Source organism: Pelmatolapia mariae, linkage group LG6 (genome assembly GCF_036321145.2).
Source record: "Pelmatolapia mariae isolate MD_Pm_ZW linkage group LG6, Pm_UMD_F_2, whole genome shotgun sequence".
Taxonomy (NCBI): Eukaryota; Metazoa; Chordata; class Actinopteri; order Cichliformes; family Cichlidae; genus Pelmatolapia; species Pelmatolapia mariae.
Genome location: NC_086232.1, coordinates 8826243 through 8835176, shown reverse-complemented (window position 1 = coordinate 8835176; position 8934 = coordinate 8826243).

Below are 8934 nucleotides of genomic sequence, written 5' to 3'. Positions count from 1 at the left end.
GGTATCGGTCCAGAACTTCACAGTTCCTGTAAAGTTGGCGTACTTCCAGTGAGCACAGCTAAGGGATATTTTTATTCATATCTGTTTTATTTACTCTTCGTTTTGGAGGGAATGTTACAAGCAAGTAGCCGAGTGCTACGGAGAGAAGAGAGGAGACAGACGTTTTGAACACTCTTAAACGTGCAAAGAGAAAAAAACTGTATGAACCTGAACAGTAAGCCTCGGGCGTCCTAGTATGATAGGCTGTATATCACAGAATATCTTTTTTTATTATTGTTGTTTTTCTTTGGCATATAAGATTTAAAGCTCATCTGTCACCTTTGACCTTTTAAAGTCATGGCAGGTTGCAGTTTTTGCCCCTTTGTAGGGCAGCTATGCCTGAGCACAGTTTTCTAACTCGAGGTTGAGCGGGGCCAGAGAAAAGTGCTAAAAGTTTGGTTGTTTGAGTTTTACAGGTTTTTTTTCATCGTGTTTGTTTTGGGTTTTTTTTGTCGTTGTTTTTTTTTTTTTACATTCGAGCAAGCGTACTGTAGTTTTTGAAAGTTATTTTTAAAGGAGATGCTACTAATAAGACATTAACACCTGTATGTAGAGTTGCCAAGTTGTGTTAAAAAAGAGTCAAAGCTGGTTAGCTGTAAAATAGTTTAGAGAAAGAGAACCACATATTTTTGCATTGCGATTGTTGTATGATTGAGGTGCTGTGGGCGGGGAGGGTTGGAGAGGCGGTGTAATGCTGGACCAGATGTTTGTTTTTTACTGTACTGCAGCCGTTGTCGGGACATGATCAGGACGGACTGAAAAATGGATGGAGAGCTGAGGCAAACAAAACTGTGGCGGGCTCACATCATTTTAAGGCAATGCGTCTGAATGTCTGTTTAAAAAAACGGTCCTTTCATGGATGAAATCTTATTCTCTGTTGTCTTTGCATAATTCAGATCAGAGTCTTTGCCAAGCCTGCATAAACTTACACCACAAATCGACCCAAAGTAAGTTTACTTGACCTGGTTCTAGGACCAGCTTTTCCACAAAGAATAAGCTATTGTTGCTTGAATGTTTTTTTTCCTCTTTAAAACGCCACCTGGGGGCTAATTACAGCTACTGCAGCTTCAGAGAATTGGTGAGGGGGGGCTCAGAAGCTGCAGTAAGTGCCAAAACCACCAGGTGGCAGGATCCCAAGAAACAGTGATCCCACAAAAGCTATGATTGTAATTAAAGAGTCTCGATCACTGTTTTTATCCGAGCACCTTAACAGCAGGCCTGCCGGAGGCTACTGCTGCTCATTTTACAAATCCAATTCAAACCTGCCAAAATGTCCGCGATGCCAAATAAAAGCTGTCAGCAGATTGAAATGTTGCCGACATGACTTCCAAAAGAAAAGAGCACTGCAGCCGTTTTCCTGCTTCCATCCTCCATCCACGAGTCACTCCACATGTTTTTCATTCCTGATCTCTGTCTTGGCGTCCGATCCACAGCGAGGAACAAAAGTGACATGGAGAAAGTGGAGTCATCTTTTTTCCCCTTAAAAATAGAAAAGAAAAGCACCTTTGGGCAAGAGCTCAATTGTTAAGGAGAGCCAAAGCCCTCTGCACCTTTCCGAGCACACTCACCGTGTCACTTCCTGTCTGTGGTTTGGATGTCGGCATCAGAAGAGGGACGTTTGTTGATGTAAGGTTGACAATTGTAGATGTAATGTGAGTTTTGTTTGGTTTTGGTTTTTGGGGTGGGTTGGGGGGGCTTATTTGAATTGTTTTTACATTTTTGTACTTCCCTTTTTATTTTGTATGTTTATTTTCTCTTGTAAAGTGTAAAAATGATGATCATCCTTCACCCATGTGGGAATGGATTGCAATGGAACGGAGGCGGGTAGGTAGATGGGTGGGTGGGAGTTGGGTGAGGGTTACCAACAAAGGGTGAAGTCTGGTCTTGCTGATTCAAACAGGGTTCCTACACGTATATGGAAGTGGAAATGAACAAAAGAAATCACCAATAGAGGAACGATCGTACAACAAGAATTTGATGGTTTACTGGTTCAGGGTCAATCGAGAGTTTTGAGCTTGAAAGTAAAACCAATTATATGTATTCAAATTATTAAGAACTTTTTAAGAAAGTGATTTTTTTCAGATGTACTCGAGTGTCTTTTTGGGCTAAAAATTCCATCCAGTTTATCTGATGCATGGACACTGTATTATCTTTTTGACACTTGTATTCACTTTTTGTTCAACAAATTTTTGATGTGCGGTCAAAATACGAAAGGAAAAATCCTCCCTTGTGCCAACTTTCTTAGCTTTGGTTTTGGTCTACTGTTTGAAAATTTTGGCTTTATAACTGCTAAACGAAGCCTGTGTCTGAGCTGTTAGCAAAAATGATGATTCCAGTGTTTCACTGCAGCTGCCATGATATGTCGAATATTTTTAAAAAGATATTTACAAATAGTTGAAATGCTGAAAAATGATATTATTTTACAGTCACTGTAACAATTTAACAGTCATAAAATTAAACGAGGCATTAATGCATTAAAGTAAAAAAAGTACTGTTTAGCTAGCTAGCACAATTGTCAGTATCTGCACTAATGATGCTAACGACCAAATTCTTTTACAGTCAGGACTATTACACATAAATACCAAACAGGGCATTAACATTGCACATGTGATGTTAACGTTAAATGTTAAAGCTCGTGGGAAAAAAAGCTAGCTACTGTTCGCTAGCTAGCTAGCCCTAGCATCATTATCTGTGCTAACAACATATCCTCCGCTTGGCTACCAAATGTTTGGTGTCTCTACTCGTTTTCAGTTTTGAGTGCACCTGTTAGTGTAAATGTGAAGAAGTGTTTTGTGGTGCAAGAATAAAACATAGAAGCTCAATAGTTTAAAAGTAGAGTATTAAATAAGTTACTTCCCAGCAGGGAGATAATTCTCTGATGGTTTGTCACTATTTGAACAAATTTGCACTAGTGCAGGTTTAATGCTGAAGAGCAGTTTTCTTTCTAAACTGTATGGATTATAGACTCACAAAACCAAAGTACAAAGCCATAACATATTCCAGAAAGGAAAACAAAAACTGATGGACAAAAGGCCAAAAACCCCGCAAAAGACAGAGGATGTCTGAACACTTGATAAGTCGAAGTTGTAGAAATCGAGGGTGGATTTTTCCTGTGTAGGGGCCCTGCTGAGACTGTCGACACTTTTGTTGTGTGGTTAAAAACGGGCCAAACTTGAGAATAGTGAACAGGAAGTGGACGCAAGACGATACAAGATTGTAATCCTGAAGTGAAGCCTCTTGGTTTGTCTCTCGCCTTCCATCCCTCTGCTCAGCCAGCTTTCCTCCACTTCTTCCTCGGCGTAGCGGACCTGACCTCTCTCACCCCCTCTCCCGACCTCCGATACGGTCCTTGAGCTGCGTGAGTCTTTTTCCTGCTGTCTGCTGGTCTGTAGTCGTCTATCAGAAACATTTACTCTTCTCTTTCCCCAAATCCCCACACACCAGAGACAACACACATGCTCACAGATGCATAAATATCTATATATATACTGTATATGTATACATGAATACAAAACAGGCAAACCTCTGAGATGCCGAAGCTCGCACCCGCACCTGCACACTCTCTGGAGGTGCTGCAGGACACGTGTGCGTGCGTGCGTCTTCGTGTCGCTGATGCAGTTTTTCAAAAAAAAGAGAAAAAAAAAAGAAAAAGTACCAGTTTACCTCGGGAGCTCTCAGCCATAGCAGACCTTAATCCCCACAGATATCTCAGTGCTGCGAGCAGCTTCTGAACTGCTGTGGCTGCCGTTACAAAGCAGGTACATACTTTTTTTGTTTTTCAGGAACAAACCCAGGAGCCTCAGCAGAGCGCTCTCGGGCCATTTGAATGCATACAGTGCAGGGTTTTTACAGAAACGGGACACAAGCTGGGAGTCCATGTCAACACAGTCTTACCTCAGAATCATGCTTCAGAAACGGGGGCGGGGCTTACATATGATCATAGCAACCGTGAATGACTTTTTTTTTTTGTTTTTAAGTTTTATTTCTTGTCTCTGGTGTTGTTGGGTGAAAACAGTCTGCAGATCTTTCTTTTCTCCTTTTTTTTCTTCCACTATAAATATATAAATATATAAACTGTACATTATGACATAGAAGCACTATCAAAGTTTGATTGTTAGATGTGCACTCGCAGCATGAGGTATTATTCTTTATTATTCTTCATAGCCCAGAAAAAAAAGGAAAAGTGAAATGACAGCTTTTGGAAGTTTAAAAAAATATATATAAATATATAAAAATAACGAAAACAATGCAGTAGCATCTACTGATGTCAAAGAAAAATACCCAACCTCACCCCACCACACACACACACCTCTCCCCACAGACCTTAACCCAAGCCCTGCCCCCTCTTCCCCCTGAACTCCATACAAATGATTGCCCAGATGCTCCCTCGAATCAGCCCCCACCCCCCACCCTGCTCTCCTTGTACATGCCAGTGTTTCCCTCATGTGTTCCAAGTGCCAATAACTTTGTGAATTCCTAACTGTGACCCAGTAATAAAGATAATTGCACATTAACTACTGTAAAGAGAAAAAGAAACCAGACTGATTAAAAATGAGGAAGAAATCTGAATATCTTAATAAAAGGTTTGTAACAAACAGGACTGACCTTACAGCGGCGTTGTGTCTTTATTTGCTGCGCTTTACATTTGTCCAAAATGCATCACCATCTGAAAAGCATCAAATTCCACAAAGGTGGCTACTTTAAAAACATGTGACCTCATTCAGTGTGACCACTACTGTATATGCATGTCTCATGTTTATCATATTCACATGGGTCTGAAATTAAGTACCTTAAACCTGCAATCTTTTAAACGGTCAGCAGGGAGCGCCACTTGTGTATGTCCCTTTTAAAGTAATGTAATTACCTTATTTACCACATGACTAATTTGTCTGCCGTTTTGAATGCGTGACAGTCATGGTGGTAGTGATCCTACCAGCGAATAAGGCTTCTGTCACGCAGGGGTTATGGACTGGTCCATGACCATCTGGCCACCGCCAGTCATGAAGGAAAAATTAGTATTCTCCAGTTGGTTGTGAGTGGTTGGCAGATGTTGATGGCAGCTGCTGGGAAAATGATTGCTAAAGAGGCATACAGACTGGTCAAACAACATGGCAGCCATGCGCTGCTAAGGAAAAACGTGTATGCCCCCAACCAGGTGGCAAAAACCTCCTTGTGAATGCTTTGGCTGCTAGCATATTGCTGCAGTCATAGTATGGAAGGGATGGACTTTTCTGCAAACACTGGCTAGTGAAACTGAAATGCACACCGAAAATGGAGAAGGTTTATTTTTCACTTTTACTGTTACTAATTAACGGTTTACTACTACTAGGCTAATAGTTAGCCAGTATTTGCAGTTAAACATGAAAAACTACATGCAATCAGCTAGGAAACCAAGGAGTGACTTGAAAGTTTTTGTGCAGGGCCTCCTTTCCAACAGCTAAAAACCTCCAGGAACCACTGCCAACCAGTCAGGAGAGACACATTTCCTTGACACAGCCGTGGCTGTATCACATCCAATATGGTGGCCAACTCTTGAGCAATGTGCGCATGCCATCACTTCTCAACCCTCAGTAAACATTATTGTGGTCCTACTCATTACAGTATGTTTATTTGGTAAATTATTACTTATTTAGAGTAAAACAGATAAAGCAGGGAATGATTTGAGTGGAGTGCCAAGTTATCAGCTAATCCAAACAGTTCTGGATTTCAAACACAAGTAACAGACTGCTAAAATAATAAAACCTCAATAACCAAAAGTGAAGCACAGACTTCTTTTCAAGGACTCCTACAAAAATGGTCAAGAGGTTCAGTTGGTGGCTTTAAATAGCAGAGGTGAGGCTGGCAGCTAGCTTGAGCTGCCTGTAGTAGCTTACCTGTCAATCACAGGTACCAGTTACTTTCTGCCTTAATAAAATCCAAACAGGTGAGTTATATACAAATAAAAACCTCATCTTTTACTCATAATATGAGATTTGAAATTAGCTTTAGAGACTAAAACCTTTTTTTTTGTACCAGGATGTAAACTTTAATTTATATAATGAGCGTCACTGGGGAGCCTCAAGTGGTCATGAGAGGAACTGCAGACAGAAATCTGCACTCAGCTCAAGAGGTTACATTTGGTTAGAAATAAGAAATAAAAGCAGAAGCTTGCAGTCTTAGGTAGTGAACTAACAGAAATATGCTCCATCAAGTAAATACTTATTAGTAATATAATGTGAGTACTGGGTTTTGTGAGAGACTCTTAGCATACAATCACAGATAATGTGAGAGAGTGCATCTGTAAAAGTGGTCGTTTTGAACTAAATGCTAGTCTGGGCATGCTAACAGCGACAGTAATAAGGTGCAGATGTAAAACCTACAGTTTATGACATCACAACTTGCTCTACCAGAGGTCAACATCCATGATTATTTACTGTTTTTCTGCTGCATTTTACTTCTTACTGTTGTCTTTAAATGAAACTGAAATGAATAAATAGTTTCCCAGACACAGCTGAAGATGTGCTGCCATTGGGTAGTGAAACATACAATAATTTATTTTCCCAAAACTGCTAATGAAGTCAGTTTTACACTGGACTTTTAAGCAGCAGGCAAATAAAACACACACAATCATGTGACTGCCTATGGCGCCCCCCTGTGGTCAACTGAAGGAGGAGGAAAAATAACTGTGAGTGAATCTGCACTCTTTGATGTGTGATGTGTGCCCACAGATGTGCAAACCACTTCTTTCTTCAGAGAACACAGCCTTCACAGCTGTTCTATCCCTCAGCAGATCCACACACTTGTGCAGTGGCTAAATTAAAACTGTCACAGAGGTGTTCTGTAACACTGTGAGGCCTCTCAAGGGGAAGAGTCGATGCACTTCGCTTCAGCTGCATTTAGTTGAGCAGGCATGGAGCAAACTGGACAGACATAAGTTTTCTGGACTTCGCTGTACTCGTCTGAAAATGAAATTCAAGTTGTGGGGTGGAGGTTTGAACGCAGTCCAAGGGGTCAACTTTATTACCACACGTCTTAAATAAACCCTAAACTAAACTCATTACGCCACAGAAATGCTCCACACCTTATTCTCCAACAAAATTCAGTTGTTTGCACACATTTTATGAACATAGGGCTTTTCCTCCTTATTTCTTAGCCAAGTTTAGGCAGGCTCCACGGCTGCCTTTTGAAAATAAACATGAATTCAAATAAACAATCTTAGCAGCAACTGCAGAGTCCCCAGGATGCATCTGAAGTGGGAGGAGGCCTTTGTGTGCACAGGTAAGCAGCTGCACCCCCCCCGAAATACACAAACATGAGGGGCAATGCTTTTTATTACTCGTTGTCATGGAAATACAATGATAAATAGCAATAGTGCTATTGTATGTTTAATATTGCAGGCTGGTGGAAAAGCATCTGGAGCCGCACTTATACAAATGAGATGGACATGCACTTCTTATAGTGGAAAGAACAGGCACAATTAATATTTTTCTCCCTAACATTGAAGTGTCCCATTTCCTGTGTTTTTTTAAATGTAAGCTCTCCCAATTGATAAATAACACCATCTTGAAAGGTGGCTTAGCATTTGTCACAGAAAAATGTGCTCACAGTTTGAGCAGCTTCAGCTTGACTTTAATAAAACCCATCAGCTCCTCTCCCAGTTTCACAGGACGTCTGAAACACGCACGAACGTGTCGGTCTCCCGACTGCCTATTTTAAGAGATGTGTGCAGTTCACAGAGCCTCCGGGGAGTAGCAGCGCGCTCCTCGCAGTTAAAGTAAATGTAATTTTACATAATGATGGCTGTGTGGCTCTCAGAATAACACACAGGGATGTTTCCATTTTGCAAAGTGCTTCTCAATTAAAACTCAAACATCTGCAATCCAGTGAAAGCTTTTATCAGAGGAACAAATCACAAGAGGGAAGCCAAACTGCCGTCCTCGAGACACACAGCCGAGACGCCGAGTGAGCGCCTCAAAGAAGATAAACACTCAGGATGTTATTCGGTCATTTCAAGTTTAATGAAACTTAAAACCACAATCAGCAATTAAAAAAAAAAATCTCTGGATGCCAGTAACAGAACAATTGTGTGATTCACTTTATGCAGTTTGTTTTTTCCCTTCACTTGTTCTTCATATATAGTGTATATGACAGGAAAAGTTTACACTTTGTCACCAATGTTGCCCTTTTTTTTCTTTTTAGCAGAGGCAGTAAAAACACAATGACATACTCAAACATCATGTGTGAAAAAGAGGACACGATGGCTACCAGTACTGTATTTTACACATTTACATCCAAAAATCCAAAACATACTCGTTGTAATAGCTGGTCATTCACACAGAATAAATACAAATGTGACCTTTGGCACTTTGAATATTTACTTTCATTAGCAGTTTTAAACCAAAGGTTAGTAAAAACCACTGACGTAATCGTGTTTAAACCTTTAGCCATGCTGCTCGTGTGGCTGATATTTTAACTCGTGCCATCCACCTTTTGATACTCTGAGAAGGCAACAAAAAGTGACTTAGAGCTCAATCTCCCCAGATCCTAATCCCCCAGACTCCCTGTGTCCATGCCACGATGAGTCAGAGCTGATTTGACAGCACAAGGGGGTCTATGTGATATTAGGGAGGGGGTCCTAATATTGTGGCTGATTAGTGTAAATGTGTGCTAGATGGAGGTCAGCACTGATGTTAACTGCAGTTATTATAATCTGAAATATTCTACTGCTAGTACCATTAAAGCTGCATTGGGCAGAAGCCCCTCCCACCAGAGGCACACAGGTGTGTGTGCGCTTCATTTGGGTTAAAAACAAGACAACATTGAGTTGTGGCTTCACACAGGACTCACACCCTTTTCTTCCAAGTCCCCTGCTTAAATCCAGTAATCTCACAGAAGTCCACCACATTCCACTTTCAA